The sequence below is a fragment of the Pungitius pungitius genome, unplaced genomic scaffold (genome assembly GCF_949316345.1).
Source record: "Pungitius pungitius unplaced genomic scaffold, fPunPun2.1 scaffold_24, whole genome shotgun sequence".
Classification (NCBI taxonomy): domain Eukaryota; kingdom Metazoa; phylum Chordata; class Actinopteri; order Perciformes; family Gasterosteidae; genus Pungitius; species Pungitius pungitius.
In genome coordinates, this window is record NW_026909886.1 from 35,219 (window position 1) to 58,292 (window position 23,074).

Below are 23,074 nucleotides of genomic sequence, written 5' to 3' on the forward strand. Positions count from 1 at the left end.
TCGAATTTTTGGGGTTATATATAAAAGTCGGTTGACATAGTCTGATAACCACTCGGTCCATATTTCCCACCTCTTTACTCCACTAGGAATTAAAGAGCGGTCATCAATGGCAGCAAGCTTGTGAACTGATTCACTTCTCTGTGCCCGCTTCACGCCCAGTGCGAAATATCACATTTCATCATCGTGGATAGCGAGGCCATACCATTTTGAATCACACTTCTCAAGTCGGAAACTATAGAAATGATCCCTGAAAGTATAGTCTTAGTTTGCTTGAGGGTGAAAACGGAATTTGACTTTCAAAAAAACAACTATCACCGATGGTTCTCCGTTTGTTACCACCAGAGTATGTTCCTTTGGTGCTGAGGCAGACTGTGAGGCGCTGGACAGAGGCAAACGAAGCCATGCAGGACTTCTTGGATTGATGGACTGCTATCTGCAGTGTGGACCTCTTGGGAGGTTATCCACAGCATTCCGGAATGCCTTACGGAATAACATTTGATTCTCTAAAAATGCCACCGTTCCAATCTGGACTGTACACTACTTCACCAACAACAAGCCAACGGTCACCAGTGAACTCAAAGGTCTTCTCAATGAGAAGAAAAAAGGCTTCAACTGCAGGGACAGGGGTATATTCGGGGATAATCAGCGTGACTTGAAGGACAAGCTCAGGGATTGCTAGGACACCAAATTCCAAGAGAACAATGTGAGGGAGGTGTGAACCGGGTGAGCAGATAACTGGTTTCCAGGCTCGAGGGAGATGACTATTGGGCTTCCTGCGAAGGGTCAATGCGGAAAGGTGTCACAAAATCCCCCTTTGAACTGAAACACAGTAAAATATATCGGATAATTCAGCCATTCTATCAACTAATCAAGTCGAATTTTTGGGGTTATATATAAAAAGTCTGTTGACATAGTCTGATAACCACTCGGTCCATATTTCCCACCTCTTTACTCCACTAGGAATTAAAGAGCGGTCATCAATGGCAGAAAGCTTGTGAACTGATTCACTTCTCTGTGCCCGCTTCACGCCCAGTGGGAAATATCACATTTCATCATCGTGGATAGCGAGGCCATACCATTTTGAAACACACTTCTCAAGTCGGAAACTATAGAAATGATCCCTGAAAGTATAGTCTTAGCTTGCTTGAGGGTGAAAACGGAATTTGACTTTCAAAAAAACAACTATTACCGATGGTTCTCCTTTTGTTACCACCAGAGTATGTTCCTTTGGTGCTGAGGCAGACTGTGAGGCGCTGGACAGAGGCAAACGAAGCCATGCAGGACTTCTTGGATTGATGGACTGCTATCTGCAGTGTGGACCTCTTGGGAGGTTATCCACAGCATTCCGGAATGCCTTACGGAATAACATTTGATTCTGTGAAACTGCCACCGTTCCAATCTGGACTGTACACTACTTCACCAACAACAAGCCAACGGTCACCAGTGAACTCAAAGGTCTTCTCAATGAGAAGAAAAAAGGCTTCAACTGCAGGGACAGGGGTATATTCGGGTAATCAGCGTGACTTGAAGGACAAGCTCAGGGATTGCTAGGACACCAAATTCCAAGAGAACAATGTGAGGGAGGTGTGAACCGGGTGAGCAGATAACTGGTTTCCAGGCTCAAGGGAGATGACTATTGGGCTTCCTGCGAAGGGTCAATGCGGAAAGGTGTCACAAAATCCCCCTTTGAACTGAAACAAAGTAAATTATATCTGATAATTCAGCCATTCTATCAACTAATCAAATCAAATTTTTGGGGTTATATATAAAAGTCTATTGACATATTCTGATAACCACTCGGTCCATATTTCCCACCTCTTTACTCCACTAGGAAGTAAAGAGCAGTCATCAATGGCAGAAAGCTTGTGAACTGATTCACTTCTCTGTGCCCGCTTCACGCCCAGTGGGAAATATCACATTTCATCATCGTGGATAGCGAGGCCATACTATTTTGAAACACACTTCTCAAGTCGGAAACTATAGAAATGATCCCTGAAAGTATAGTCTTAGTTTGCTTGAGGGTGAAAACGGAATTTGACTTTAAAAAAAACAACTATCACCGATGGTTCTCCTTTTGTTACCACCAGAGTATGTTCCTTTGGTGCTGAGGCAGACTGTGAGGCGCTGGACAGAGGCAAACGAAGCCATGCAGGACTTCTTGGATTGATGGACTGCTATCTGCAGTGTGGACCTCTTGGGAGGTTATCCACAGCATTCCGGAATGCCTTACGGAATAACATTTGATTCTGTGAAACTGCCACCGTTCCAATCTGGACTGTACACTACTTCACCAACAACAAGCCAACGGTCACCAGTGAACTCAAAGGTCTTCTCAATGAGAAGAAAAAAGGCTTCAACTGCAGGGACAGGGGTATATTCGGGTAATCAGCGTGACTTGAAGGACAAGCTCAGGGATTGCTAGGACACCAAATTCCAAGAGAACAATGTGAGGGAGGTGTGAACCGGGTGAGCAGATAACTGGTTTCCAGGCTCGAGGGAGATGACTATTGGGCTTCCTGCGAAGGGTCAATGCGGAAAGGTGTCACAAAATCCCCCTTTGAACTGAAACACAGTAAAATATATCGGATAATTCAGCCATTCTATCAACTAATCAAGTCGAATTTTTGGGGTTATATATAAAAAGTCTGTTGACATAGTCTGATAACCACTCGGTCCATATTTCCCACCTCTTTACTCCACTAGGAATTAAAGAGCGGTCATCAATGGCAGAAAGCTTGTGAACTGATTCACTTCTCTGTGCCCGCTTCACGCCCAGTGGGAAATATCACATTTCATCATCGTGGATAGCGAGGCCATACCATTTTGAAACACACTTCTCAAGTCGGAAACTATAGAAATGATCCCTGAAAGTATAGTCTTAGCTTGCTTGAGGGTGAAAACGGAATTTGACTTTCAAAAAAACAACTATCACCGATGGTTCTCCTTTTGTTACCACCAGAGTATGTTCCTTTGGTGCTGAGGCAGACTGTGAGGCGCTGGACAGAGGCAAACGAAGCCATGCAGGACTTCTTGGATTGATGGACTGCTATCTGCAGTGTGGACCTCTTGGGAGGTTATCCACAGCATTCCGGAATGCCTTACGGAATAACATTTGATTCTGTGAAACTGCCACCGTTCCAATCTGGACTGTACACTACTTCACCAACAACAAGCCAACGGTCACCAGTGAACTCAAAGGTCTTCTCAATGAGAAGAAAAAAGGCTTCAACTGCAGGGACAGGGGTATATTCGGGTAATCAGCGTGACTTGAAGGACAAGCTCAGGGATTGCTAGGACACCAAATTCCAAGAGAACAATGTGAGGGAGGTGTGAACCGGGTGAGCAGATAACTGGTTTCCAGGCTCGAGGGAGATGACTATTGGGCTTCCTGCGAAGGGTCAATGCGGAAAGGTGTCACAAAATCCCCCTTTGAACTGAAACACAGTAAAATATATCGGATAATTCAGCCATTCTATCAACTAATCAAGTCGAATTTTTGGGGTTATATATAAAAGTCGGTTGACATAGTCTGATAACCACTCGGTCCATATTTCCTTTGGTGCTGAGGCAGACTGTGAGGCGCTGGACAGAGGCAAACGAAGCCATGCAGGACTTCTTGGATTGATGGACTGCTATCTGCAGTGTGGACCTCTTGGGAGGTTATCCACAGCATTCCGGAATGCCTTACGGAATAACATTTGATTCTGTAAAAATGCCACCGTTCCAATCTGGACTGTAAAATACTCACCCGCCACTTTATTAGGTACACCTGTCCAACTGCTCGTTAACACTTAATTCCTAAGCAGCCAATCACATGGCGGCAACTCAGTGCATTTAGGCATGTAGACATTGTCAAGACAATCTCCTGCAGTTCAAACCGAGCATCAGTATGGGGAAGAAAGGTGATTTGAGTGACTTTGAACGTGGCATGATTGTTGGTGCCAGAAGGGCTGGTCTGAGTATTTCAGAAACTGCTAATCTACTGGGATTTTCACGCACAACCATCTCTAGGGTTTACAGAGAATGGTCCGAAAAAGAAAAAACATCCAGTGAGCGGCAGTTCTGTGGGCGGAAATGCCTTGTTGATGCCAGAGGTCAGAGGAGAATGGCCAGACTGGTTCGAGCTGATAGAAGGGAAACAGTGACTCAAATAACCACCCGTTACAACCAAGGTGGGCATAAGAGCATCTCTGAACGCACAGTACGTCGAACTTTGAGGCAGATGGGCTACAGCAGCAGAAGACCACACCGGGTGCCACTCCTTTCAGCTAAGAACAGGAAACTGAGGCTACAATTTGCACAAGCTCATCGAAATTGGACAATAGAAGATTGGAAAAACGTTGCCTGGTCTGATGAGTCTCGATTTCTGCTGCGACATTCGGATGGTAGGGTCAGAATTTGGCGTCTACAACATGAAAGCATGGATCCATCCTGCCTTGTATCAACGGTTCAGGCTGGTGGTGGTGGTGTCATGGTGTGGGGAATATTTTCTTGGCACTCTTTGGGCCCCTTGGTACCAATTGAGCATCGTTGCAACGCCACAGCCTACCTGAGTATTGTTGCTGACCATGTCCATCCCTTTATGACCACAATGTACCCAACTTCTGATGGCTACTTTCAGCAGGATAAAGCGCCATGTCATAAAGCTGGAATCATCTCAGACTGTTTTCTTGAACATGACAATGAGTTCGCTGTACTCAAATGGCCTCCACAATCACCAGATCTCAATCCAATAGAGCATCTTTGGGATGTGGTGGAACGGGAGATTCGCATCATGGATGTGCAGCCGACAAATCTGCGGCAACTGTGTGATGCCATCATGTCAATATGGACCAAACTCCCTGAGGAATGCTTCCAGCACCTTGTTGAATCTATGCCACGAAGAATTGAGGCAGTTCTGAAGGCAAAAGAGGGTCCAACCCGTTACTAGCATGGGGTACCTAATAAAGTGGCCGGTGAGCTATCAAGTCGAATTTTTGGGATTATATATAAAAAGTCTGTTGACATAGTCTGATAACCACTCGGTCCATATTTCCCACCTCTTTACTCCACTAGGAAGTAAAGAGCGGTCATCAATGGCAGAAAGCTTGTGAACTGATTCACTTCTCTGTGCCCGCTTCACGCCCAGTGGGAAATATCACATTTCATCATCGTGGATAGCGAGGCCATACCATTTTGAAACACACTTCTCAAGTCGGAAACTATAGAAATGATCCCTGAAAGTATAGTCTTAGTTTGCTTGAGGGTGAAAACGGAATTTGACTTTAAAAAAACAACTATCACCGATGGTTCTCCTTTTGTTACCACCAGAGTATGTTCCTTTGGTGCTGAGGCAGACTGTGAGGCGCTGGACAGAGGCAAACGAAGCCATGCAGGACTTCTTGGATTGATGGACTGCTATCTGCAGTGTGGACCTCTTGGGAGGTTATCCACAGCATTCCGGAATGCCTTACGGAATAACATTTGATTCTCTAAAAATGCCACCGTTCCAATCTGGACTGTACACTACTTCACCAACAACAAGCCAACGGTCACCAGTGAACTCAAAGGTCTTCTCAATGAGAAGAAAAAAGGCTTCAACTGCAGGGACAGGGGTATATTCGGGGATAATCAGCGTGACTTGAAGGACAAGCTCAGGGATTGCTAGGACACCAAATTCCAAGAGAACAATGTGAGGGAGGTGTGAACCGGGTGAGCAGATAACTGGTTTCCAGGCTCAAGGGAGATGACTATTGGGCTTCCTGCGAAGGGTCAATGCGGAAAGGTGTCACAAAATCCCCCTTTGAACTGAAACAAAGTAAATTATATCTGATAATTCAGCCATTCTATCAACTAATCAAATCACATTTTTGGGGTTATATATAAAAGTCTGTTGACATATTCTGATAACCACTCAGTCCATATTTCCCACCTCTTTACTCCACTAGGAAGTAAAGAGCAGTCATCAATGGCAGAAAGCTTGTGAACTGATTCACTTCTCTGTGCCCGCTTCACGCCCAGTGGGAAATATCACATTTCATCATCGTGGATAGCGAGGCCATACCATTTTGAAACACACTTCTCAAGTCGGAAACTAGAAATGATCCCTGAAAGTATAGTCTTAGTTTGCTTGAGGGTGAAAACGGAATTTGACTTTAAAAAAACAACTATCACCGATGGTTCTCCTTTTGTTACCACCAGAGTATGTTCCTTTGGTGCTGAGGCAGACTGTGAGGCGCTGGACAGAGGCAAACGAAGCCATGCAGGACTTCTTGGATTGATGGACTGCTATCTGCAGTGTGGACCTCTTGGGAGGTTATCCACAGCATTCCGGAATGCCTTACGGAATAACATTTGATTCTGTGAAACTGCCACCGTTCCAATCTGGACTGTACACTACTTCACCAACAACAAGCCAACGGTCACCAGTGAACTCAAAGGTCTTCTCAATGAGAAGAAAAAAGGCTTCAACTGCAGGGACAGGGGTATATTCGGGGATAATCAGCGTGACTTGAAGGACAAGCTCAGGGATTGCTAGGACACCAAATTCCAAGAGAACAATGTGAGGGAGGTGTGAACCGGGTGAGCAGATAACTGGTTTCCAGGCTCGAGGGAGATGACTATTGGGCTTCCTGCGAAGGGTCAATGCGGAAAGGTGTCACAAAATCCCCCTTTGAACTGAAACACAGTAAAATATATCGGATAATTCAGCCATTCTATCAACTAATCAAGTCGAATTTTTGGGGTTATATATAAAAAGTCTGTTGACATAGTCTGATAACCACTCGGTCCATATTTCCCACCTCTTTACTCCACTAGGAATTAAAGAGCGGTCATCAATGGCAGAAAGCTTGTGAACTGATTCACTTCTCTGTGCCCGCTTCACGCCCAGTGGGAAATATCACATTTCATCATCGTGGATAGCGAGGCCATACCATTTTGAAACACACTTCTCAAGTCGGAAACTATAGAAATGATCCCTGAAAGTATAGTCTTAGCTTGCTTGAGGGTGAAAACGGAATTTGACTTTCAAAAAAACAACTATCACCGATGGTTCTCCTTTTGTTACCACCAGAGTATGTTCCTTTGGTGCTGAGGCAGACTGTGAGGCGCTGGACAGAGGCAAACGAAGCCATGCAGGACTTCTTGGATTGATGGACTGCTATCTGCAGTGTGGACCTCTTGGGAGGTTATCCACAGCATTCCGGAATGCCTTACGGAATAACATTTGATTCTGTGAAACTGCCACCGTTCCAATCTGGACTGTACACTACTTCACCAACAACAAGCCAACGGTCACCAGTGAACTCAAAGGTCTTCTCAATGAGAAGAAAAAAGGCTTCAACTGCAGGGACAGGGGTATATTCGGGTAATCAGCGTGACTTGAAGGACAAGCTCAGGGATTGCTAGGACACCAAATTCCAAGAGAACAATGTGAGGGAGGTGTGAACCGGGTGAGCAGATAACTGGTTTCCAGGCTCGAGGGAGATGACTATTGGGCTTCCTGCGAAGGGTCAATGCGGAAAGGTGTCACAAAATCCCCCTTTGAACTGAAACAAAGTAAATTATATCTGATAATTCAGCCATTCTATCAACTAATCAAATCAAATTTTTGGGGTTATATATAAAAGTCTATTGACATATTCTGATAACCACTCGGTCCATATTTCCCACCTCTTTACTCCACTAGGAAGTAAAGAGCAGTCATCAATGGCAGAAAGCTTGTGAACTGATTCACTTCTCTGTGCCCGCTTCACGCCCAGTGGGAAATATCACATTTCATCATCGTGGATAGCGAGGCCATACTATTTTGAAACACACTTCTCAAGTCGGAAACTATAGAAATGATCCCTGAAAGTATAGTCTTAGTTTGCTTGAGGGTGAAAACGGAATTTGACTTTAAAAAAAACAACTATCACCGATGGTTCTCCTTTTGTTACCACCAGAGTATGTTCCTTTGGTGCTGAGGCAGACTGTGAGGCGCTGGACAGAGGCAAACGAAGCCATGCAGGACTTCTTGGATTGATGGACTGCTATCTGCAGTGTGGACCTCTTGGGAGGTTATCCACAGCATTCCGGAATGCCTTACGGAATAACATTTGATTCTGTGAAACTGCCACCGTTCCAATCTGGACTGTACACTACTTCACCAACAACAAGCCAACGGTCACCAGTGAACTCAAAGGTCTTCTCAATGAGAAGAAAAAAGGCTTCAACTGCAGGGACAGGGGTATATTCGGGTAATCAGCGTGACTTGAAGGACAAGCTCAGGGATTGCTAGGACACCAAATTCCAAGAGAACAATGTGAGGGAGGTGTGAACCGGGTGAGCAGATAACTGGTTTCCAGGCTCGAGGGAGATGACTATTGGGCTTCCTGCGAAGGGTCAATGCGGAAAGGTGTCACAAAATCCCCCTTTGAACTGAAACACAGTAAAATATATCGGATAATTCAGCCATTCTATCAACTAATCAAGTCGAATTTTTGGGGTTATATATAAAAAGTCTGTTGACATAGTCTGATAACCACTCGGTCCATATTTCCCACCTCTTTACTCCACTAGGAATTAAAGAGCGGTCATCAATGGCAGAAAGCTTGTGAACTGATTCACTTCTCTGTGCCCGCTTCACGCCCAGTGGGAAATATCACATTTCATCATCGTGGATAGCGAGGCCATACCATTTTGAAACACACTTCTCAAGTCGGAAACTATAGAAATGATCCCTGAAAGTATAGTCTTAGCTTGCTTGAGGGTGAAAACGGAATTTGACTTTCAAAAAAACAACTATCACCGATGGTTCTCCTTTTGTTACCACCAGAGTATGTTCCTTTGGTGCTGAGGCAGACTGTGAGGCGCTGGACAGAGGCAAACGAAGCCATGCAGGACTTCTTGGATTGATGGACTGCTATCTGCAGTGTGGACCTCTTGGGAGGTTATCCACAGCATTCCGGAATGCCTTACGGAATAACATTTGATTCTGTGAAACTGCCACCGTTCCAATCTGGACTGTACACTACTTCACCAACAACAAGCCAACGGTCACCAGTGAACTCAAAGGTCTTCTCAATGAGAAGAAAAAAGGCTTCAACTGCAGGGACAGGGGTATATTCGGGTAATCAGCGTGACTTGAAGGACAAGCTCAGGGATTGCTAGGACACCAAATTCCAAGAGAACAATGTGAGGGAGGTGTGAACCGGGTGAGCAGATAACTGGTTTCCAGGCTCGAGGGAGATGACTATTGGGCTTCCTGCGAAGGGTCAATGCGGAAAGGTGTCACAAAATCCCCCTTTGAACTGAAACACAGTAAAATATATCGGATAATTCAGCCATTCTATCAACTAATCAAGTCGAATTTTTGGGGTTATATATAAAAGTCGGTTGACATAGTCTGATAACCACTCGGTCCATATTTCCTTTGGTGCTGAGGCAGACTGTGAGGCGCTGGACAGAGGCAAACGAAGCCATGCAGGACTTCTTGGATTGATGGACTGCTATCTGCAGTGTGGACCTCTTGGGAGGTTATCCACAGCATTCCGGAATGCCTTACGGAATAACATTTGATTCTGTAAAAATGCCACCGTTCCAATCTGGACTGTAAAATACTCACCCGCCACTTTATTAGGTACACCTGTCCAACTGCTCGTTAACACTTAATTCCTAAGCAGCCAATCACATGGCGGCAACTCAGTGCATTTAGGCATGTAGACATTGTCAAGACAATCTCCTGCAGTTCAAACCGAGCATCAGTATGGGGAAGAAAGGTGATTTGAGTGACTTTGAACGTGGCATGATTGTTGGTGCCAGAAGGGCTGGTCTGAGTATTTCAGAAACTGCTAATCTACTGGGATTTTCACGCACAACCATCTCTAGGGTTTACAGAGAATGGTCCGAAAAAGAAAAAACATCCAGTGAGCGGCAGTTCTGTGGGCGGAAATGCCTTGTTGATGCCAGAGGTCAGAGGAGAATGGCCAGACTGGTTCGAGCTGATAGAAGGGAAACAGTGACTCAAATAACCACCCGTTACAACCAAGGTGGGCATAAGAGCATCTCTGAACGCACAGTACGTCGAACTTTGAGGCAGATGGGCTACAGCAGCAGAAGACCACACCGGGTGCCACTCCTTTCAGCTAAGAACAGGAAACTGAGGCTACAATTTGCACAAGCTCATCGAAATTGGACAATAGAAGATTGGAAAAACGTTGCCTGGTCTGATGAGTCTCGATTTCTGCTGCGACATTCGGATGGTAGGGTCAGAATTTGGCGTCTACAACATGAAAGCATGGATCCATCCTGCCTTGTATCAACGGTTCAGGCTGGTGGTGGTGGTGTCATGGTGTGGGGAATATTTTCTTGGCACTCTTTGGGCCCCTTGGTACCAATTGAGCATCGTTGCAACGCCACAGCCTACCTGAGTATTGTTGCTGACCATGTCCATCCCTTTATGACCACAATGTACCCAACTTCTGATGGCTACTTTCAGCAGGATAAAGCGCCATGTCATAAAGCTGGAATCATCTCAGACTGTTTTCTTGAACATGACAATGAGTTCGCTGTACTCAAATGGCCTCCACAATCACCAGATCTCAATCCAATAGAGCATCTTTGGGATGTGGTGGAACGGGAGATTCGCATCATGGATGTGCAGCCGACAAATCTGCGGCAACTGTGTGATGCCATCATGTCAATATGGACCAAACTCCCTGAGGAATGCTTCCAGCACCTTGTTGAATCTATGCCACGAAGAATTGAGGCAGTTCTGAAGGCAAAAGAGGGTCCAACCCGTTACTAGCATGGGGTACCTAATAAAGTGGCCGGTGAGCTATCAAGTCGAATTTTTGGGATTATATATAAAAAGTCTGTTGACATAGTCTGATAACCACTCGGTCCATATTTCCCACCTCTTTACTCCACTAGGAAGTAAAGAGCGGTCATCAATGGCAGAAAGCTTGTGAACTGATTCACTTCTCTGTGCCCGCTTCACGCCCAGTGGGAAATATCACATTTCATCATCGTGGATAGCGAGGCCATACCATTTTGAAACACACTTCTCAAGTCGGAAACTATAGAAATGATCCCTGAAAGTATAGTCTTAGTTTGCTTGAGGGTGAAAACGGAATTTGACTTTAAAAAAACAACTATCACCGATGGTTCTCCTTTTGTTACCACCAGAGTATGTTCCTTTGGTGCTGAGGCAGACTGTGAGGCGCTGGACAGAGGCAAACGAAGCCATGCAGGACTTCTTGGATTGATGGACTGCTATCTGCAGTGTGGACCTCTTGGGAGGTTATCCACAGCATTCCGGAATGCCTTACGGAATAACATTTGATTCTGTGAAACTGCCACCGTTCCAATCTGGACTGTACACTACTTCACCAACAACAAGCCAACGGTCACCAGTGAACTCAAAGGTCTTCTCAATGAGAAGAAAAAAGGCTTCAACTGCAGGGACAGGGGTATATTCGGGGATAATCAGCGTGACTTGAAGGACAAGCTCAGGGATTGCTAGGACACCAAATTCCAAGAGAACAATGTGAGGGAGGTGTGAACCGGGTGAGCAGATAACTGGTTTCCAGGCTCGAGGGAGATGACTATTGGGCTTCATGCGAAGGGTCAATGCGGAAAGGTGTCACAAAATCCCCCTTTGAACTGAAACACAGTAAAATATATCGGATAATTCAGCCATTCTATCAACTAATCAAGTCGAATTTTTGGGGTTATATATAAAAAGTCTGTTGACATAGTCTGATAACCACTCGGTCCATATTTCCCACCTCTTTACTCCACTAGGAATTAAAGAGCGGTCATCAATGGCAGAAAGCTTGTGAACTGATTCACTTCTCTGTGCCCGCTTCACGCCCAGTGGGAAATATCACATTTCATCATCGTGGATAGCGAGGCCATACCATTTTGAAACACACTTCTCAAGTCGGAAACTATAGAAATGATCCCTGAAAGTATAGTCTTAGCTTGCTTGAGGGTGAAAACGGAATTTGACTTTCAAAAAAACAACTATCACCGATGGTTCTCCTTTTGTTACCACCAGAGTATGTTCCTTTGGTGCTGAGGCAGACTGTGAGGCGCTGGACAGAGGCAAACGAAGCCATGCAGGACTTCTTGGATTGATGGACTGCTATCTGCAGTGTGGACCTCTTGGGAGGTTATCCACAGCATTCCGGAATGCCTTACGGAATAACATTTGATTCTGTGAAACTGCCACCGTTCCAATCTGGACTGTACACTACTTCACCAACAACAAGCCAACGGTCACCAGTGAACTCAAAGGTCTTCTCAATGAGAAGAAAAAAGGCTTCAACTGCAGGGACAGGGGTATATTCGGGTAATCAGCGTGACTTGAAGGACAAGCTCAGGGATTGCTAGGACACCAAATTCCAAGAGAACAATGTGAGGGAGGTGTGAACCGGGTGAGCAGATAACTGGTTTCCAGGCTCGAGGGAGATGACTATTGGGCTTCCTGCGAAGGGTCAATGCGGAAAGGTGTCACAAAATCCCCCTTTGAACTGAAACAAAGTAAATTATATCTGATAATTCAGCCATTCTATCAACTAATCAAATCAAATTTTTGGGGTTATATATAAAAGTCTATTGACATATTCTGATAACCACTCGGTCCATATTTCCCACCTCTTTACTCCACTAGGAAGTAAAGAGCAGTCATCAATGGCAGAAAGCTTGTGAACTGATTCACTTCTCTGTGCCCGCTTCACGCCCAGTGGGAAATATCACATTTCATCATCGTGGATAGCGAGGCCATACTATTTTGAAACACACTTCTCAAGTCGGAAACTATAGAAATGATCCCTGAAAGTATAGTCTTAGTTTGCTTGAGGGTGAAAACGGAATTTGACTTTAAAAAAAACAACTATCACCGATGGTTCTCCTTTTGTTACCACCAGAGTATGTTCCTTTGGTGCTGAGGCAGACTGTGAGGCGCTGGACAGAGGCAAACGAAGCCATGCAGGACTTCTTGGATTGATGGACTGCTATCTGCAGTGTGGACCTCTTGGGAGGTTATCCACAGCATTCCGGAATGCCTTACGGAATAACATTTGATTCTGTGAAACTGCCACCGTTCCAATCTGGACTGTACACTACTTCACCAACAACAAGCCAACGGTCACCAGTGAACTCAAAGGTCTTCTCAATGAGAAGAAAAAAGGCTTCAACTGCAGGGACAGGGGTATATTCGGGTAATCAGCGTGACTTGAAGGACAAGCTCAGGGATTGCTAGGACACCAAATTCCAAGAGAACAATGCGATGGAGGTGTGAACCGGGTGAGCAGGTAACTGGTTTCCAGGCTCGAGGGAGATGACTATTGGGCTTCCTGCGAAGGGTCAATGCGGAAAGGTGTCACAAAATCCCCCTTTGAACTGAAACACAGTAAAATATATCGGATAATTCAGCCATTCTATCAACTAATCAAGTCGAATTTTTGGGGTTATATATAAAAAGTCTGTTGACATAGTCTGATAACCACTCGGTCCATATTTCCCACCTCTTTACTCCACTAGGAATTAAAGAGCGGTCATCAATGGCAGAAAGCTTGTGAACTGATTCACTTCTCTGTGCCCGCTTCACGCCCAGTGGGAAATATCACATTTCATCATCGTGGATAGCGAGGCCATACCATTTTGAAACACACTTCTCAAGTCGGAAACTATAGAAATGATCCCTGAAAGTATAGTCTTAGCTTGCTTGAGGGTGAAAACGGAATTTGACTTTCAAAAAAACAACTATCACCGATGGTTCTCCTTTTGTTACCACCAGAGTATGTTCCTTTGGTGCTGAGGCAGACTGTGAGGCGCTGGACAGAGGCAAACGAAGCCATGCAGGACTTCTTGGATTGATGGACTGCTATCTGCAGTGTGGACCTCTTGGGAGGTTATCCACAGCATTCCGGAATGCCTTACGGAATAACATTTGATTCTGTGAAACTGCCACCGTTCCAATCTGGACTGTACACTACTTCACCAACAACAAGCCAACGGTCACCAGTGAACTCAAAGGTCTTCTCAATGAGAAGAAAAAAGGCTTCAACTGCAGGGACAGGGGTATATTCGGGTAATCAGCGTGACTTGAAGGACAAGCTCAGGGATTGCTAGGACACCAAATTCCAAGAGAACAATGTGAGGGAGGTGTGAACCGGGTGAGCAGATAACTGGTTTCCAGGCTCGAGGGAGATGACTATTGGGCTTCCTGCGAAGGGTCAATGCGGAAAGGTGTCACAAAATCCCCCTTTGAACTGAAACACAGTAAAATATATCGGATAATTCAGCCATTCTATCAACTAATCAAGTCGAATTTTTGGGGTTATATATAAAAGTCGGTTGACATAGTCTGATAACCACTCGGTCCATATTTCCTTTGGTGCTGAGGCAGACTGTGAGGCGCTGGACAGAGGCAAACGAAGCCATGCAGGACTTCTTGGATTGATGGACTGCTATCTGCAGTGTGGACCTCTTGGGAGGTTATCCACAGCATTCCGGAATGCCTTACGGAATAACATTTGATTCTGTAAAAATGCCACCGTTCCAATCTGGACTGTAAAATACTCACCCGCCACTTTATTAGGTACACCTGTCCAACTGCTCGTTAACACTTAATTCCTAAGCAGCCAATCACATGGCGGCAACTCAGTGCATTTAGGCATGTAGACATTGTCAAGACAATCTCCTGCAGTTCAAACCGAGCATCAGTATGGGGAAGAAAGGTGATTTGAGTGACTTTGAACGTGGCATGATTGTTGGTGCCAGAAGGGCTGGTCTGAGTATTTCAGAAACTGCTAATCTACTGGGATTTTCACGCACAACCATCTCTAGGGTTTACAGAGAATGGTCCGAAAAAGAAAAAACATCCAGTGAGCGGCAGTTCTGTGGGCGGAAATGCCTTGTTGATGCCAGAGGTCAGAGGAGAATGGCCAGACTGGTTCGAGCTGATAGAAGGGAAACAGTGACTCAAATAACCACCCGTTACAACCAAGGTGGGCATAAGAGCATCTCTGAACGCACAGTACGTCGAACTTTGAGGCAGATGGGCTACAGCAGCAGAAGACCACACCGGGTGCCACTCCTTTCAGCTAAGAACAGGAAACTGAGGCTACAATTTGCACAAGCTCATCGAAATTGGACAATAGAAGATTGGAAAAACGTTGCCTGGTCTGATGAGTCTCGATTTCTGCTGCGACATTCGGATGGTAGGGTCAGAATTTGGCGTCTACAACATGAAAGCATGGATCCATCCTGCCTTGTATCAACGGTTCAGGCTGGTGGTGGTGGTGTCATGGTGTGGGGAATATTTTCTTGGCACTCTTTGGGCCCCTTGGTACCAATTGAGCATCGTTGCAACGCCACAGCCTACCTGAGTATTGTTGCTGACCATGTCCATCCCTTTATGACCACAATGTACCCAACTTCTGATGGCTACTTTCAGCAGGATAAAGCGCCATGTCATAAAGCTGGAATCATCTCAGACTGTTTTCTTGAACATGACAATGAGTTCGCTGTACTCAAATGGCCTCCACAATCACCAGATCTCAATCCAATAGAGCATCTTTGGGATGTGGTGGAACGGGAGATTCGCATCATGGATGTGCAGCCGACAAATCTGCGGCAACTGTGTGATGCCATCATGTCAATATGGACCAAACTCCCTGAGGAATGCTTCCAGCACCTTGTTGAATCTATGCCACGAAGAATTGAGGCAGTTCTGAAGGCAAAAGAGGGTCCAACCCGTTACTAGCATGGGGTACCTAATAAAGTGGCCGGTGAGCTATCAAGTCGAATTTTTGGGATTATATATAAAAAGTCTGTTGACATAGTCTGATAACCACTCGGTCCATATTTCCCACCTCTTTACTCCACTAGGAAGTAAAGAGCGGTCATCAATGGCAGAAAGCTTGTGAACTGATTCACTTCTCTGTGCCCGCTTCACGCCCAGTGGGAAATATCACATTTCATCATCGTGGATAGCGAGGCCATACCATTTTGAAACACACTTCTCAAGTCGGAAACTATAGAAATGATCCCTGAAAGTATAGTCTTAGTTTGCTTGAGGGTGAAAACGGAATTTGACTTTAAAAAAACAACTATCACCGATGGTTCTCCTTTTGTTACCACCAGAGTATGTTCCTTTGGTGCTGAGGCAGACTGTGAGGCGCTGGACAGAGGCAAACGAAGCCATGCAGGACTTCTTGGATTGATGGACTGCTATCTGCAGTGTGGACCTCTTGGGAGGTTATCCACAGCATTCCGGAATGCCTTACGGAATAACATTTGATTCTCTAAAAATGCCACCGTTCCAATCTGGACTGTACACTACTTCACCAACAACAAGCCAACGGTCACCAGTGAACTCAAAGGTCTTCTCAATGAGAAGAAAAAAGGCTTCAACTGCAGGGACAGGGGTATATTCGGGGATAATCAGCGTGACTTGAAGGACAAGCTCAGGGATTGCTAGGACACCAAATTCCAAGAGAACAATGTGAGGGAGGTGTGAACCGGGTGAGCAGATAACTGGTTTCCAGGCTCGAGGGAGATGACTATTGGGCTTCCTGCGAAGGGTCAATGCGGAAAGGTGTCACAAAATCCCCCTTTGAACTGAAACAAAGTAAATTATATCTGATAATTCAGCCATTCTATCAACTAATCAAATCAAATTTTTGGGGTTATATATAAAAGTCTATTGACATATTCTGATAACCACTCGGTCCATATTTCCCACCTCTTTACTCCACTAGGAAGTAAAGAGCAGTCATCAATGGCAGAAAGCTTGTGAACTGATTCACTTCTCTGTGCCCGCTTCACGCCCAGTGGGAAATATCACATTTCATCATCGTGGATAGCGAGGCCATACTATTTTGAAACACACTTCTCAAGTCGGAAACTATAGAAATGATCCCTGAAAGTATAGTCTTAGTTTGCTTGAGGGTGAAAACGGAATTTGACTTTAAAAAAAACAACTATCACCGATGGTTCTCCTTTTGTTACCACCAGAGTATGTTCCTTTGGTGCTGAGGCAGACTGTGAGGCGCTGGACAGAGGCAAACGAAGCCATGCAGGACTTCTTGGATTGATGGACTGCTATCTGCAGTGTGGACCTCTTGGGAGGTTATCCACAGCATTCCGGAATGCCTTACGGAATAACATTTGATTCTGTGAAACTGCCACCGTTCCAATCTGGACTGTACACTACTTCACCAACAACAAGCCAACGGTCACCAGTGAACTCAAAGGTCTTCTCAATGAGAAGAAAAAAGGCTTCAACTGCAGGGACAGGGGTATATTCGGGTAATCAGCGTGACTTGAAGGACAAGCTCAGGGATTGCTAGGACACCAAATTCCAAGAGAACAATGTGAGGGAGGTGTGAACCGGGTGAGCAGGTAACTGGTTTCCAGGCTCGAGGGAGATGACTATTGGGCTTCCTGCGAAGGGTCAATGCGGAAAGGTGTCACAAAATCCCCCTTTGAACTGAAACACAGTAAAATATATCGGATAATTCAGCCATTCTATCAACTAATCAAGTCGAATTTTTGGGGTTATATATAAAAAGTCTGTTGACATAGTCTGATAACCACTCGGTCCATATTTCCCACCTCTTTACTCCACTAGGAATTAAAGAGCGGTCATCAATGGCAGAAAGCTTGTGAACTGATTCACTTCTCTGTGCCCGCTTCACGCCCAGTGGGAAATATCACATTTCATCATCGTGGATAGCGAGGCCATACCATTTTGAAACACACTTCTCAAGTCGGAAACTATAGAAATGATCCCTGAAAGTATAGTCTTAGCTTGCTTGAGGGTGAAAACGGAATTTGACTTTCAAAAAAACAACTATCACCGATGGTTCTCCTTTTGTTACCACCAGAGTATGTTCCTTTGGTGCTGAGGCAGACTGTGAGGCGCTGGACAGAGGCAAACGAAGCCATGCAGGACTTCTTGGATTGATGGACTGCTATCTGCAGTGTGGACCTCTTGGGAGGTTATCCACAGCATTCCGGAATGCCTTACGGAATAACATTTGATTCTGTGAAACTGCCACCGTTCCAATCTGGACTGTACACTACTTCACCAACAACAAGCCAACGGTCACCAGTGAACTCAAAGGTCTTCTCAATGAGAAGAAAAAAGGCTTCAACTGCAGGGACAGGGGTATATTCGGGTAATCAGCGTGACTTGAAGGACAAGCTCAGGGATTGCTAGGACACCAAATTCCAAGAGAACAATGTGAGGGAGGTGTGAACCGGGTGAGCAGATAACTGGTTTCCAGGCTCGAGGGAGATGACTATTGGGCTTCCTGCGAAGGGTCAATGCGGAAAGGTGTCACAAAATCCCCCTTTGAACTGAAACACAGTAAAATATATCGGATAATTCAGCCATTCTATCAACTAATCAAGTCGAATTTTTGGGGTTATATATAAAAGTCGGTTGACATAGTCTGATAACCACTCGGTCCATATTTCCTTTGGTGCTGAGGCAGACTGTGAGGCGCTGGACAGAGGCAAACGAAGCCATGCAGGACTTCTTGGATTGATGGACTGCTATCTGCAGTGTGGACCTCTTGGGAGGTTATCCACAGCATTCCGGAATGCCTTACGGAATAACATTTGATTCTGTAAAAATGCCACCGTTCCAATCTGGACTGTAAAATACTCACCCGCCACTTTATTAGGTACACCTGTCCAACTGCTCGTTAACACTTAATTCCTAAGCAGCCAATCACATGGCGGCAACTCAGTGCATTTAGGCATGTAGACATTGTCAAGACAATCTCCTGCAGTTCAAACCGAGCATCAGTATGGGGAAGAAAGGTGATTTGAGTGACTTTGAACGTGGCATGATTGTTGGTGCCAGAAGGGCTGGTCTGAGTATTTCAGAAACTGCTAATCTACTGGGATTTTCACGCACAACCATCTCTAGGGTTTACAGAGAATGGTCCGAAAAAGAAAAAACATCCAGTGAGCGGCAGTTCTGTGGGCGGAAATGCCTTGTTGATGCCAGAGGTCAGAGGAGAATGGCCAGACTGGTTCGAGCTGATAGAAGGGAAACAGTGACTCAAATATCCACCCGTTACAACCAAGGTGGGCATAAGAGCATCTCTGAACGCACAGTACGTCGAACTTTGAGGCAGATGGGCTACAGCAGCAGAAGACCACACCGGGTGCCACTCCTTTCAGCTAAGAACAGGAAACTGAGGCTACAATTTGCACAAGCTCATCGAAATTGGACAATAGAAGATTGGAAAAACGTTGCCTGGTCTGATGAGTCTCGATTTCTGCTGCGACATTCGGATGGTAGGGTCAGAATTTGGCGTCTACAACATGAAAGCATGGATCCATCCTGCCTTGTATCAACGGTTCAGGCTGGTGGTGGTGGTGTCATGGTGTGGGGAATATTTTCTTGGCACTCTTTGGGCCCCTTGGTACCAATTGAGCATCGTTGCAACGCCACAGCCTACCTGAGTATTGTTGCTGACCATGTCCATCCCTTTATGACCACAATGTACCCAACTTCTGATGGCTACTTTCAGCAGGATAAAGCGCCATGTCATAAAGCTGGAATCATCTCAGACTGTTTTCTTGAACATGACAATGAGTTCGCTGTACTCAAATGGCCTCCACAATCACCAGATCTCAATCCAATAGAGCATCTTTGGGATGTGGTGGAACGGGAGATTCGCATCATGGATGTGCAGCCGACAAATCTGCGGCAACTGTGTGATGCCATCATGTCAATATGGACCAAACTCCCTGAGGAATGCTTCCAGCACCTTGTTGAATCTATGCCACGAAGAATTGAGGCAGTTCTGAAGGCAAAAGAGGGTCCAACCCGTTACTAGCATGGGGTACCTAATAAAGTGGCCGGTGAGCTATCAAGTCGAATTTTTGGGATTATATATAAAAAGTCTGTTGACATAGTCTGATAACCACTCGGTCCATATTTCCCACCTCTTTACTCCACTAGGAAGTAAAGAGCGGTCATCAATGGCAGAAAGCTTGTGAACTGATTCACTTCTCTGTGCCCGCTTCACGCCCAGTGGGAAATATCACATTTCATCATCGTGGATAGCGAGGCCATACCATTTTGAAACACACTTCTCAAGTCGGAAACTATAGAAATGATCCCTGAAAGTATAGTCTTAGTTTGCTTGAGGGTGAAAACGGAATTTGACTTTAAAAAAACAACTATCACCGATGGTTCTCCTTTTGTTACCACCAGAGTATGTTCCTTTGGTGCTGAGGCAGACTGTGAGGCGCTGGACAGAGGCAAACGAAGCCATGCAGGACTTCTTGGATTGATGGACTGCTATCTGCAGTGTGGACCTCTTGGGAGGTTATCCACAGCATTCCGGAATGCCTTACGGAATAACATTTGATTCTCTAAAAATGCCACCGTTCCAATCTGGACTGTACACTACTTCACCAACAACAAGCCAACGGTCACCAGTGAACTCAAAGGTCTTCTCAATGAGAAGAAAAAAGGCTTCAACTGCAGGGACAGGGGTATATTCGGGGATAATCAGCGTGACTTGAAGGACAAGCTCAGGGATTGCTAGGACACCAAATTCCAAGAGAACAATGTGAGGGAGGTGTGAACCGGGTGAGCAGATAACTGGTTTCCAGGCTCAAGGGAGATGACTATTGGGCTTCCTGCGAAGGGTCAATGCGGAAAGGTGTCACAAAATCCCCCTTTGAACTGAAACAAAGTAAATTATATCTGATAATTCAGCCATTCTATCAACTAATCAAATCACATTTTTGGGGTTATATATAAAAGTCTGTTGACATATTCTGATAACCACTCAGTCCATATTTCCCACCTCTTTACTCCACTAGGAAGTAAAGAGCAGTCATCAATGGCAGAAAGCTTGTGAACTGATTCACTTCTCTGTGCCCGCTTCACGCCCAGTGGGAAATATCACATTTCATCATCGTGGATAGCGAGGCCATACCATTTTGAAACACACTTCTCAAGTCGGAAACTAGAAATGATCCCTGAAAGTATAGTCTTAGTTTGCTTGAGGGTGAAAACGGAATTTGACTTTAAAAAAACAACTATCACCGATGGTTCTCCTTTTGTTACCACCAGAGTATGTTCCTTTGGTGCTGAGGCAGACTGTGAGGCGCTGGACAGAGGCAAACGAAGCCATGCAGGACTTCTTGGATTGATGGACTGCTATCTGCAGTGTGGACCTCTTGGGAGGTTATCCACAGCATTCCGGAATGCCTTACGGAATAACATTTGATTCTGTGAAACTGCCACCGTTCCAATCTGGACTGTACACTACTTCACCAACAACAAGCCAACGGTCACCAGTGAACTCAAAGGTCTTCTCAATGAGAAGAAAAAAGGCTTCAACTGCAGGGACAGGGGTATATTCGGGTAATCAGCGTGACTTGAAGGACAAGCTCAGGGATTGCTAGGACACCAAATTCCAAGAGAACAATGTGAGGGAGGTGTGAACCGGGTGAGCAGATAACTGGTTTCCAGGCTCGAGGGAGATGAATATTGGGCTTCCTGCGAAGGGTCAATGCGGAAAGGTGTCACAAAATCCCCCTTTGAACTGAAACACAGTAAAATATATCGGATAATTCAGCCATTCTATCAACTAATCAAGTCGAATTTTTGGGGTTATATATAAAAGTCGGTTGACATAGTCTGATAACCACTCGGTCCATATTTCCCACCTCTTTACTCCACTAGGAATTAAAGAGCGGTCATCAATGGCAGCAAGCTTGTGAACTGATTCACTTCTCTGTGCCCGCTTCACGCCCAGTGCGAAATATCACATTTCATCATCGTGGATAGCGAGGCCATACCATTTTGAATCACACTTCTCAAGTCGGAAACTATAGAAATGATCCCTGAAAGTATAGTCTTAGTTTGCTTGAGGGTGAAAACGGAATTTGACTTTCAAAAAAACAACTATCACCGATGGTTCTCCGTTTGTTACCACCAGAGTATGTTCCTTTGGTGCTGAGGCAGACTGTGAGGCGCTGGACAGAGGCAAACGAAGCCATGCAGGACTTCTTGGATTGATGGACTGCTATCTGCAGTGTGGACCTCTTGGGAGGTTATCCACAGCATTCCGGAATGCCTTACGGAATAACATTTGATTCTGTGAAACTGCCACCGTTCCAATCTGGACTGTACACTACTTCACCAACAACAAGCCAACGGTCACCAGTGAACTCAAAGGTCTTCTCAATGAGAAGAAAAAAGGCTTCAACTGCAGGGACAGGGGTATATTCGGGTAATCAGCGTGACTTGAGGGACAAGCTCAGGGATTGCTAGGACACCAAATTCCAAGAGAACAATGTGAGGGAGGTGTGAACCGGGTGAGCAGATAACTGGTTTCCAGGCTCGAGGGAGATGACTATTGGGCTTCCTGCGAAGGTTCAATGCGGAAAGGTGTCACAAAATCCCCCTTTGAACTGAAACACAGTAAAATATATCGGATAATTCAGCCATTCTATCAACTAATCAAGTTGAATTTTTGGGGTTATATATAAAAGTCGGTTGACATAGTCTGATAACCACTCGGTCCATATTTCCCACCTCTTTACTCCACTAGGAATTAAAGAGCGGTCATCAATGGCAGAAAGCTTGTGAACTGATTCACTTCTCTGTGCCCGCTTCACGCCCAGTGGGAAATATCACATTTCATCATCGTGGATAGCGAGGCCATACCATTTTGAATCACACTTCTCAAGTCGGAAACTATAGAAATGATCCCTGAAAGTATAGTCTTAGTTTGCTTAAGGGTGAAAACGGAATTTGACTTTCAAAAAAACAACTATCACCGATGGTTCTCCTTTTGTTACCACCAGAGTATGTTCCTTTGGTGCTGAGGCAGACTGTGAGGCGCTGGACAGAGGCAAACGAAGCCATGCAGGACTTCTTGGATTGATGGACTGCTATCTGCAGTGTGGACCTCTTGGGAGGTTATCCACAGCATTCCGGAATGCCTTACGGAATAACATTTGATTCTGTAAAAATGCCACCGTTCCAATCTGGACTGTAAAATACTCACCCGCCACTTTATTAGGTACACCTGTCCAACTGCTCGTTAACACTTAA

General features: G+C 45.3%; 20 non-coding genes across 20 annotated transcripts; all 20 read right to left on the reverse strand.

Moving 5' to 3' along the window:
* Positions 1 to 47: 47 nt before the first annotated feature.
* LOC134119357 (small nucleolar RNA U3) lies at positions 48 to 263 on the reverse strand. Its single transcript, XR_009950911.1, has one exon. It is a non-coding gene; the product is annotated as a small nucleolar RNA U3 (small nucleolar RNA).
* Positions 264 to 921: 658 nt separating this feature from the next.
* On the reverse strand, positions 922 to 1,137 carry LOC134119279 (small nucleolar RNA U3). The gene has a single exon (XR_009950833.1). It is a non-coding gene; the product is annotated as a small nucleolar RNA U3 (small nucleolar RNA).
* Positions 1,138 to 1,792: 655 nt separating this feature from the next.
* Positions 1,793 to 2,008, reverse strand: LOC134119262 (small nucleolar RNA U3). Its single transcript, XR_009950816.1, has one exon. It is a non-coding gene; the product is annotated as a small nucleolar RNA U3 (small nucleolar RNA).
* A 656-nt stretch (positions 2,009 to 2,664) lies between these two features.
* LOC134119280 (small nucleolar RNA U3) lies at positions 2,665 to 2,880 on the reverse strand. The gene has a single exon (XR_009950834.1). It is a non-coding gene; the product is annotated as a small nucleolar RNA U3 (small nucleolar RNA).
* A 2,136-nt stretch (positions 2,881 to 5,016) lies between these two features.
* On the reverse strand, positions 5,017 to 5,232 carry LOC134119254 (small nucleolar RNA U3). The gene has a single exon (XR_009950808.1). It is a non-coding gene; the product is annotated as a small nucleolar RNA U3 (small nucleolar RNA).
* Positions 5,233 to 5,888: 656 nt separating this feature from the next.
* On the reverse strand, positions 5,889 to 6,102 carry LOC134119352 (small nucleolar RNA U3). The gene has a single exon (XR_009950906.1). It is a non-coding gene; the product is annotated as a small nucleolar RNA U3 (small nucleolar RNA).
* A 657-nt stretch (positions 6,103 to 6,759) lies between these two features.
* Positions 6,760 to 6,975, reverse strand: LOC134119281 (small nucleolar RNA U3). The gene has a single exon (XR_009950835.1). It is a non-coding gene; the product is annotated as a small nucleolar RNA U3 (small nucleolar RNA).
* Positions 6,976 to 7,630: 655 nt separating this feature from the next.
* LOC134119263 (small nucleolar RNA U3) lies at positions 7,631 to 7,846 on the reverse strand. The gene has a single exon (XR_009950817.1). It is a non-coding gene; the product is annotated as a small nucleolar RNA U3 (small nucleolar RNA).
* A 656-nt stretch (positions 7,847 to 8,502) lies between these two features.
* LOC134119282 (small nucleolar RNA U3) lies at positions 8,503 to 8,718 on the reverse strand. Its single transcript, XR_009950836.1, has one exon. It is a non-coding gene; the product is annotated as a small nucleolar RNA U3 (small nucleolar RNA).
* A 2,136-nt stretch (positions 8,719 to 10,854) lies between these two features.
* LOC134119255 (small nucleolar RNA U3) lies at positions 10,855 to 11,070 on the reverse strand. Its single transcript, XR_009950809.1, has one exon. It is a non-coding gene; the product is annotated as a small nucleolar RNA U3 (small nucleolar RNA).
* Positions 11,071 to 11,727: 657 nt separating this feature from the next.
* LOC134119283 (small nucleolar RNA U3) lies at positions 11,728 to 11,943 on the reverse strand. The gene has a single exon (XR_009950837.1). It is a non-coding gene; the product is annotated as a small nucleolar RNA U3 (small nucleolar RNA).
* Positions 11,944 to 12,598: 655 nt separating this feature from the next.
* LOC134119264 (small nucleolar RNA U3) lies at positions 12,599 to 12,814 on the reverse strand. The gene has a single exon (XR_009950818.1). It is a non-coding gene; the product is annotated as a small nucleolar RNA U3 (small nucleolar RNA).
* Positions 12,815 to 13,470: 656 nt separating this feature from the next.
* On the reverse strand, positions 13,471 to 13,686 carry LOC134119284 (small nucleolar RNA U3). Its single transcript, XR_009950838.1, has one exon. It is a non-coding gene; the product is annotated as a small nucleolar RNA U3 (small nucleolar RNA).
* A 2,136-nt stretch (positions 13,687 to 15,822) lies between these two features.
* Positions 15,823 to 16,038, reverse strand: LOC134119257 (small nucleolar RNA U3). Its single transcript, XR_009950811.1, has one exon. It is a non-coding gene; the product is annotated as a small nucleolar RNA U3 (small nucleolar RNA).
* A 656-nt stretch (positions 16,039 to 16,694) lies between these two features.
* Positions 16,695 to 16,910, reverse strand: LOC134119265 (small nucleolar RNA U3). The gene has a single exon (XR_009950819.1). It is a non-coding gene; the product is annotated as a small nucleolar RNA U3 (small nucleolar RNA).
* A 656-nt stretch (positions 16,911 to 17,566) lies between these two features.
* LOC134119285 (small nucleolar RNA U3) lies at positions 17,567 to 17,782 on the reverse strand. Its single transcript, XR_009950839.1, has one exon. It is a non-coding gene; the product is annotated as a small nucleolar RNA U3 (small nucleolar RNA).
* A 2,136-nt stretch (positions 17,783 to 19,918) lies between these two features.
* On the reverse strand, positions 19,919 to 20,134 carry LOC134119258 (small nucleolar RNA U3). The gene has a single exon (XR_009950812.1). It is a non-coding gene; the product is annotated as a small nucleolar RNA U3 (small nucleolar RNA).
* A 656-nt stretch (positions 20,135 to 20,790) lies between these two features.
* On the reverse strand, positions 20,791 to 21,004 carry LOC134119353 (small nucleolar RNA U3). Its single transcript, XR_009950907.1, has one exon. It is a non-coding gene; the product is annotated as a small nucleolar RNA U3 (small nucleolar RNA).
* A 654-nt stretch (positions 21,005 to 21,658) lies between these two features.
* On the reverse strand, positions 21,659 to 21,874 carry LOC134119358 (small nucleolar RNA U3). Its single transcript, XR_009950912.1, has one exon. It is a non-coding gene; the product is annotated as a small nucleolar RNA U3 (small nucleolar RNA).
* A 655-nt stretch (positions 21,875 to 22,529) lies between these two features.
* LOC134119310 (small nucleolar RNA U3) lies at positions 22,530 to 22,745 on the reverse strand. The gene has a single exon (XR_009950864.1). It is a non-coding gene; the product is annotated as a small nucleolar RNA U3 (small nucleolar RNA).
* Between the last annotated feature and the right edge of the window lie 329 nt (positions 22,746 to 23,074).